The sequence below is a fragment of the Rosa chinensis genome, chromosome 7, assembly GCF_002994745.2.
Source record: "Rosa chinensis cultivar Old Blush chromosome 7, RchiOBHm-V2, whole genome shotgun sequence".
In the NCBI taxonomy this organism is placed as follows: domain Eukaryota; kingdom Viridiplantae; phylum Streptophyta; class Magnoliopsida; order Rosales; family Rosaceae; genus Rosa; species Rosa chinensis.
Genome location: NC_037094.1, coordinates 29,865,698 through 29,874,164, shown reverse-complemented (window position 1 = coordinate 29,874,164; position 8,467 = coordinate 29,865,698). Strand labels below are relative to the sequence as shown.

Here is an 8,467-nt window from a genome sequence, read left to right as displayed (position 1 = left end):
TATGTATGATTTATAAATTCATATTATAGTTAAATAATTATCTAAAATAATTAAAATTATGAAATGGCTATGACTTTTGACTAAAGGGGGTTAGAGATGCAAAATATGAATGAATAGAAATGACACTAGGGGTGTCAGATTTTCCAAATGACTTTGGCTTTTGACTAAAGGGTTGGAGATGCCCTTATATGTATCCACTATTCAAGTAATTAAGTCCAATGACATCATAAGAGATGACCTTTGGGACACCGACACATATAGGCTTTGGCACGACCGTTTGGGATACCTAGGTCATGATATGATGATCCGTAATATTAAAGACTTCACACGAACATCTATTCTTCAGAATGAAGAGAAGTAAGAATCAAAAGTCGATTCAAAGAGAGCATTGCACCGCCGCCGCACCTTGGGGCGCCGTCTCCATGCATGCACCACCAGCCGGCCAACGCCGGCGCCGTGATCCCCCAGCGGCAAAATCATGGCTTTGACGCCATGTATGGAGGCTTGGCTCCTCTCTCTACTTCTCAAAGTCAATTGTGACATTGTGGCTCAACCAAAACCTTCATTGGTTGATTATAAGGCCAATCTTTCATTCTGTAAAGCTTGTTTTTTAGGATCGAGACCATCCTATGCAAAGGACACTAAAGAAATAATTCCATTCTTACATAGAATCTAAGGGGATTCTATGGATCGATTCAACCAACTTGCGGACTGCTTAGATGTTTTATGGTGTTGGTTGATGTGCGGACACGCTGGTCACGTGTCGCGCTATCGTCCACTCGTAATGCTGCTTATGATAAACTCCTGGCCCAGATCATATGGCTACGGGCTCACTATCCAGATAATTACATTCAGTCAATTTGACTTGATAATGCTAGAGAGTTTACATTGAAAATTTTCGATGACTATTGCATATCATTGGGAATTGATACTAGGCATCATATTCCCATGTATACACCCCATTGGTCTCGCAGAAAAGCCACCATTAAACGACTATGATGGTAGCCCGGACATTGGTAATGCGCACCAATATTTTCGCTTGGGGTTATGCAATATCGCATGCAGCTATGCTAATTCGTCTACAACCTATAGCCACTCAACCTTTATTTGCATTACAACTAGTGACTGGGTGCAAGTCTAATATCTCGTACTTATGCATATTTGAGTGTGCAGTTTATGTGCCAATCGCGCCGCCACAATGCATCAAATGGGTCATTGCAACAAATGCATATTTGTGTTGGATATAAATCTCCAACTATAAGTCCACTATGTAGAGCACCTGAGAGGCGATCTCTTTACCGCTAGATTTGCGGATTGTCTCTTTGATGAGACAATCTTCCCGTCGTTAGGGGGAGATTAGAAAGTCAACGTTTAACAGGAACGACAAGAATTGTCGTGGTCTGTCCCCACTATGTCTCATCTTGATCCCCTAAAAGTGACGATATCATATATACCTGCTGCAAACATGTCTGCAAGGATGGATGTCGCTATAAGAGGACATGGTGCCACCCAGAGGAGATGGGTACGGTACCACCACCATGGATGGTGGTATAGTGAGGCCACAAGGTGGCATAATGGTGTCATAGGTCATGTGTTCTTCTAGAGAGCGTAGAAGACCTATAGGTTCGATGGATTCTCGCCCTAGAAAGAGAGCGAGTTTGGCACAACTTGATCCATTGATCATTGCTATTCAAAATCAGTCTTATGAGAATACTCTGGATTGTGGTTATGTCCAAGAGACATTGTTGGGGGACGCCTCAATGTTAGAACCAATTCCTGAGAATATAGAGATCTCTACAAACTACACTAGTGTACATGAGGATGTGGGATTATTGAGATCAATGACATCAGACCTTACTCCGTTGAAGAATGCCAATGAAGAGAAAATTGGCCTAAATGGAAAGATGTGATCCAGGTTGAATCGGATTCACTAACAAAGAGGAAGGATTTCGGGCCTGAGATGCCAACACCTCCTAACATAAAACCTGTTGACATTAATAGGTCTTCGTTAGATAGCGTGATGAGAAAAAGAGATGGTAATCTCACCTTATGGCGCAAGGCTTCTCACAAAACGTCCTGGAATCGACTACGTGAAGACATATTCTCTCATAATGGATGTCATTACTCCACTACCTTGTCAATTTGGTAGTTTCCAAATAACTAAACATGTAGCTTACGAATGTGGTCACTACGTATCTTTATGGGCATCTAGATACGGAATATAATGAAGGTTTTTATGGACTTCATTTACCCAAATCAAATGGCTCCAGACCACAGAGTGCGTTTGCAATGAGGTTGAAATGCTCACTAAAGTGACTACTTGATTGGGAAGGGATATGATGAACTATGCCCACGCGTTTCCATGATAAGTTCCGGATTTGCAATTGTCGCAGTTTATGTTGATGAACATAATTTGAACCTTTGAGAATTAAGGGAAACCGCAGAACACCTGAAATCCGAATTTGAGATGAAGGACATTGGGAGAACACTGTTTTATCTAGATTTAGAACTTGTATACTGTGTCAATGAATGCTTTGATATTTTGATAAAGTCAAGGTGCACTCCCATGGCCATCCGTAGTCTTGACCCTAGGAGGGATACGTTTTGTCCCTGGAATGATGACGAAGACGTGTTAATTGGCAGAAGTGTCTTACCTAAGTGCAATAAGCGCATTATTGTACTTAACTGAATACAAGACCAGACACCTCATTTGTTATGAACTTATTGGCTAGATGTAGCCCTGCGCCAACGCGAAGCCATTAAAATGGTGTAAAGACAATCTTTTGATACTTAAAGAGTACGATAGATATGGTCTTGTTTTATTTCAACAGAGAGAAAATGAATGACGGAAGAATGGGATCGGACCCCATTAGGCATAATGTCGCCGTCCCCATTGCCGTGATCGGCGAGATGGCCGGCGCCGACACCACCAAGACTGGCCGGCGTCACCCTCCTCCCCTCCGTCAAAATGATGACGATGTTTTGATGGGTATTGTTGATGCAGGATATCTCTCTAACCCTCACAAATGTCGCTCCCAAACAGGTTATGTCTTTACCATGGGAAGCACTGCGATATCTTGGAGGTCTACAAAGCAGACATTTATGGCTACTTCCTTGAATCATGCAGAGATTATTGCTCTACATGAAGCCGTGTGTGAATGCATATGGTTAAGGTATGTAATTAGACATATTTGAGGAATTTGTGATTTGAAGTCTACCACAGATGAACCTACATGCATATATAAGGATAATGCAGCTTGTATCGAACTTATGAAGTTAGGTTTCATCAAAAGCGACAACACCAAGCATATATCGCTTAAGTTCTTTCATTACCAGTAATAACATACACTTCTAAAGATTGAAGTGACTCAAATCCGATTAGAGAATAATGTAGCCGACTTATTTACTAAGTCGTTACCTAAATCCACTTTCGAGAAACATGTAAAGAGTATCGGATTGAGAAAGTTATCCGAACTCTCATGATTGTAGCAATCAGGGAGAGATGTCGACATTAGGGGGAGGCATGATGTCTACATGTTTGATCTCAAAGAGTGAAGGGCGTGTTGTATTCTTTTTCTCCTCCTCGAGGTTGTTTTTGTCCCACAGAGTTTTTATTACTCGAGCAAGGTTTTTAACGAGGCAACATTTGAAGCACCATGGTGTCACGATGACATCACGTTTGGACGGCACAAGGGGGAGTGTTGAAGGATATTCGATTTATGTGTGTCTTACCAAACTATGATTACTTTCTATAGTTGTAATAGGAGAGAATGTTCTAGATTCCTAGTTCTAATTAGAATAGGATTCCTTGTACTAAAAGATTATGTACTTATATCCTCTATATATAGAGGCTCCTATTATCAATAACAGTTACAACTATTCTCCTAATTCTCTCTACTGTTCTCTTTTCCTTAAACACAACCTTGATATTATCAACTGTCCAAATGTCAAAAAGGAGGAAAAATGGTTAGAAAATCCAACCATAATGAACATCAATGTTACTGATCTATATTAGCAAGACTTACAGTTGAGAAAGCCATAATTACAAATTAAAACTGAGCAAATTCCCAGTAACATTTTGCCATTGTATTCGGACTTTGGTTTTGGCATTTGAACAAATGGCTCTAGATTTAATGACAAGTGCTTTTTACGTGGTTCTGTGAAAGTATCAAGCTGCAGGGAAAAGATGGTACCATATTTTTTGATTTGTCAATCACACGGTGTCCTCAAAGGCTTCCTAGGCCCAGAGACTAATCCGTGCTCGGGGGATCTTGTCAGAACGCTTCCTCCCCCTGGCCACCAAGAATATATTGGGATTTAACTCCAATAAGCGTCGGCGGGATTTAACTCCACCAAGATGGTACCATATGAAAGGGTTTGACTGTCAAGGTTGATTTGAAAGGGACAAAACTCATTCAATTATTCTAAAGCTTAGCTAAAGCGTTATGATATGTGGCAACAAGTCGGTTATATTCTCAATTAAGTAACTTCGTTATTTTGATTAGTTCCTAATTCAGAAGATGATTGGGTCAGTGGTCAAACCTACTATTCGATTACTTATTAACTTTGTGCAAAATTGGGAATGTTTAGATGGGTTCTGAGAAAACTTGCCTGTTAGTTTACAAGAAGAAATCTAGAATGAGGAAAGTACAATGTAATGAGAAGTTGGAGAATATACGGGTATATAAGATCAAATTAAGCATCTTGACTATTTCTTTGGTTTTCAAAAATGATTGGATACTTGGTGTATTGGGCAACTGGAATTCTCTTTGTAACAGTTGGCCCTTATGTAGATGGTTTCTACAAAACCTCCAGTTGACCCTGATGTAGACGGTTTCTACAAAACCTTTAAAAAAGAGAAAGCTACCCCATGAAAGATCATTCAACAATATCAACTCAAATAACACATAAAACCCTTTTCTCCTCCCACAAATATATTATCTACCTTCAGAAACACAAACATGCAAGTGCTATCAGGCAAAGAATGGCAGAAAGTGTAGTTACCTTTTTGGTTGACAGGCTCACTACATTACTAGAAGAAGAGGTGAAACTATTGTCAGGGATCCGAGAACAGGTCGAGGACTTGGTTGATGAATTGGAGTGCATCAAAGCCTTCTTAAGGGTAGCTGATGCAAAGGAAGACAGTAATCCTCAGCTCAAAGTGTGGGTAAAACAAGTCAGAGATCGATATAGCTCATGAAATGGAGGATGCCCTTGATAAATTCAGGCTTTTCCATTCACACGACCACGGCCATGGATTCCGAGCTTCCCTTCATAAGCTTTCTTGCATCATCAAGAAATGGAAAGCTCACCATCAAATTTCTGATGATATTCAAAGAATAAATTCAAAAGTGAAAAGCCTCTCGGAGGGATATGAGAGACAAACACTCGTTGACCAAGCTGGCTCCAGCTCTGCTTGGCTAGTTCAGCACCACAACTTTGGTCAAGAGGATGCCCTTTTACTGGAAGAGGCTGATCTTGTGGCAATTGGCGAGCGCAAAAAGCAACTGATTGAATTGCTTATGAAGGAAGACACTAGACGCCAGGTGGTTCCAGAAGTTGGGATGGGTGGACTGGGGAAACTACCTTGGTCAATCAAGTCTACAAGGATCCAAAAGTTTAGAAACGTTTCAAGGTACACGCTTGGATCACTATTTCTCGATCATTCAAGATAAATCAGCTCCTAAGACACATGATCAATAAAATCTTCAAAGTTATCCAGAAACTGGTTCCTGAAGATGAAGAAGTTGAAACCATGGATGACAACCAGCTAAGAAAGAGGATTAAAAAGTTGCTGCAGAATAGTAGGTACCTGATTGTTCTGGATGATATATGGGATATACCAGGCTGGGAGGCCATCAATCATGCAATGCCAAACAACAATCGTGGTAGTCGAGTAATGCTCACTACTCGCAATGTTAATGTAGCCTCTGCCTCTTGCTTGGGGAACCATGACATGTTCTACCGTTTAGAGCCCTTATCTCCAGAAGATTCATGGACTCTGTTCTGCAGGAAGACATTTCAAGGGAACTCATGCCTTCCCAATTTGGAGGAAATTTGTCGATCCATCCTGATGAAATGCGGGGGACTGCCCCTTGTAACTGTGGCCATCAGCGCTGTACTAGCTTTAAAGGACCTGAGAAATGTGGATAATTGGGCTGCTGTTTCTGGCAGTATTGGAGCTGAAATAGAAGGAAATGATCAACTTGATAACATGAAAAAATTGCAGCATCTCAGTTACAGTGATTTACCATACCATCTGAAATCATGTTTCTTGTATCTGAGCATCTTTCCTGATCTCTACAAAATTGAGCATATGAGATTGATTAAGTTATGGTTAGCTGAAGGATTTGTTATTGGAAAAGAGGGAAGGACACCAGAAGAAGTTGCAGAGAGTTACCTTAGAGAATTATTGGACAGAAGTTTGATTCGAGCAGCAGAAACATCAGCTGAAGGGAGAGTTAAATCATATCGCATCCATGATCTTTTACGGGAGATTGTCATTTTGAAGTCTAGAGAGCAAAATGCAATAGAAAAAGAGCACGGTACAATGTGGGCTGAGAAAGTTCGACGACTATCAATAGTTAACACACTGCAGAATGCACATCAAAAGAGGATACCGTCTCAACTTCGTTCTTTGCTCGTTTTCGGGGTAGAAGATTCACTTACTGATTTTCCCATACCAAAATTGTTTCCTACAGGTGTTCAGTTGCTTACAGTATTAGACTTACAAGGTGCACATTTGGATATGTTTCCAGGAGAGGTTGTCAAGCTTCTTCTTCTCAAGTATCTTAGCTTGAGGCATACAAAGGTGAAACAAATTCAAGGCTCCATCAAGAAGCTACAAAACCTAGAGACCTTGGATCTTAAACACTCGCAAGTTGTTGAATTACCTTATGAGATTTTGAATCTCAAGCGACTTCGTCATCTCCTGGCGTATCTTTTTGAGGTTGAGTCATATGCACGCTTCAATGCCAGAAAAGGAGTTAAGGTCCCTGCAGGAATATGTGGCTTGCAATTGCTCCAAAAGCTCTGCTTTATAGAGGCAAATCAAGACAATGGTGCTTTAATGGCAGAGCTCGGGAGAATGAACCAACTAAGGAGGTTAGGCACTTTCAAGTTGAGAAAAGAAGATGGGGTCACCTTATGCTCGTCCGTCCAAAATATGACCAATCTTCGCTCGTTCTCTGTATCTTCAACAGAGAAGGACAAGATAATTGATCTTAGCCACATTTCTCGTGCTCCTCCATTTCTTCAGCGACTCTACTTGATAGGTCGTTTAGAAAAGTTACCACACTGGATTTCTTCTCTTCAAAACCAGGTCAGACTGTTTCTAAAATGGAGTCGGTTGAAGGAGGATCCTCTAGTACATCTTCAGGGTTTGCCAAACCTGGTACATCTTGAACTGCTACAAGTTTATGATGGAGGAAGCTTGCATTTTGAGGCAGGAGGGTTTCCAAGTCTGAAGTTATTAGGTATTGATAAATTGGATGAGCTACAATCAGTAACCATAGAGGAGGGAGCAATGCCTTGTCTAGAAAAGCTAATTATCCAGCGGTGTAAATTGTTGAAGAAGGTCCCATCTGGCATTGAACATTTAACCAATTTAAAGTTGGTTGAATTTTTCGATATGCCAGATGAATTGATCATGCCACTACATCCAGATGGTGGAGAAGATCATTGGAAAGTTGGTCATGTTCCAGCAGTTTATTATTCCTATTGGAGAGGTGGGGGTTGGGATGTCTATTCATTAGTCAATGAAGGGGAGAGTTCTAAATCGGGTACTTCTGCTGTGAGGAGGCTTGAACGTAGTACTCTGTGGATCGAAGGTGTAGTTTAGGGATCTGCTTATAAAGAACTGTAGAGAATCTTTCGCTGCAACTTCTAATGACTCAACTTCTAGCGCTGCAAGGATATGAGGTTTTCTATTTGCTTATTTGTAATTCATCAATTCTTTTCAGGCTTGGTAATAATTGTCTAGTATGTAGGTGTAACTAATGTAGAGAGCAGGTTTTCTTCTTCTGGGTAACATAGTTTTTGGAGGTTGTAGGTACATGAGGTTTTACTGAAGAGAATCTCATTCATAGTGTCCCTTTTGGTTTCAACTCATTATCTCTTCATCTAATGGACAGATTTTGTGAAGCTGTTAAGAAAACGGTGTTATGATCATACTCTGCTCCCAACAATTAGCATTTCTAGAATTCGATATACCAAACAGTTTATCAACTCCATTGAAACTACCAAATGACAGAAGACACTTCATTTAGACCAGGTTCCTGGGTTCCTATTGTTGAGAACCCTAAATTGGGCAAGCAATATCAAATCCTCATACATGGGTTCCTGATGTTTGTGTTTAAGTGTTGATATACATATCAATGACACATCGACAGCACACTCAAAGAACAGAGAAAATGGTAAAGCAGATTTGAATCTGGTAAGTCAGATTTGAATTGATTGGGAAAGCAGC

The 8,467-nt window shown here is 40.5% G+C and overlaps 1 pseudogene; it reads left to right on the top strand.

The window, feature by feature from the left end:
* Nucleotides 1-4,709: 4,709 nt before the first annotated feature.
* LOC112176971 lies at nucleotides 4,710-8,019 on the top strand (annotated as a pseudogene).
* The last annotated feature ends 448 nt before the right edge of the window (nucleotides 8,020-8,467 follow it).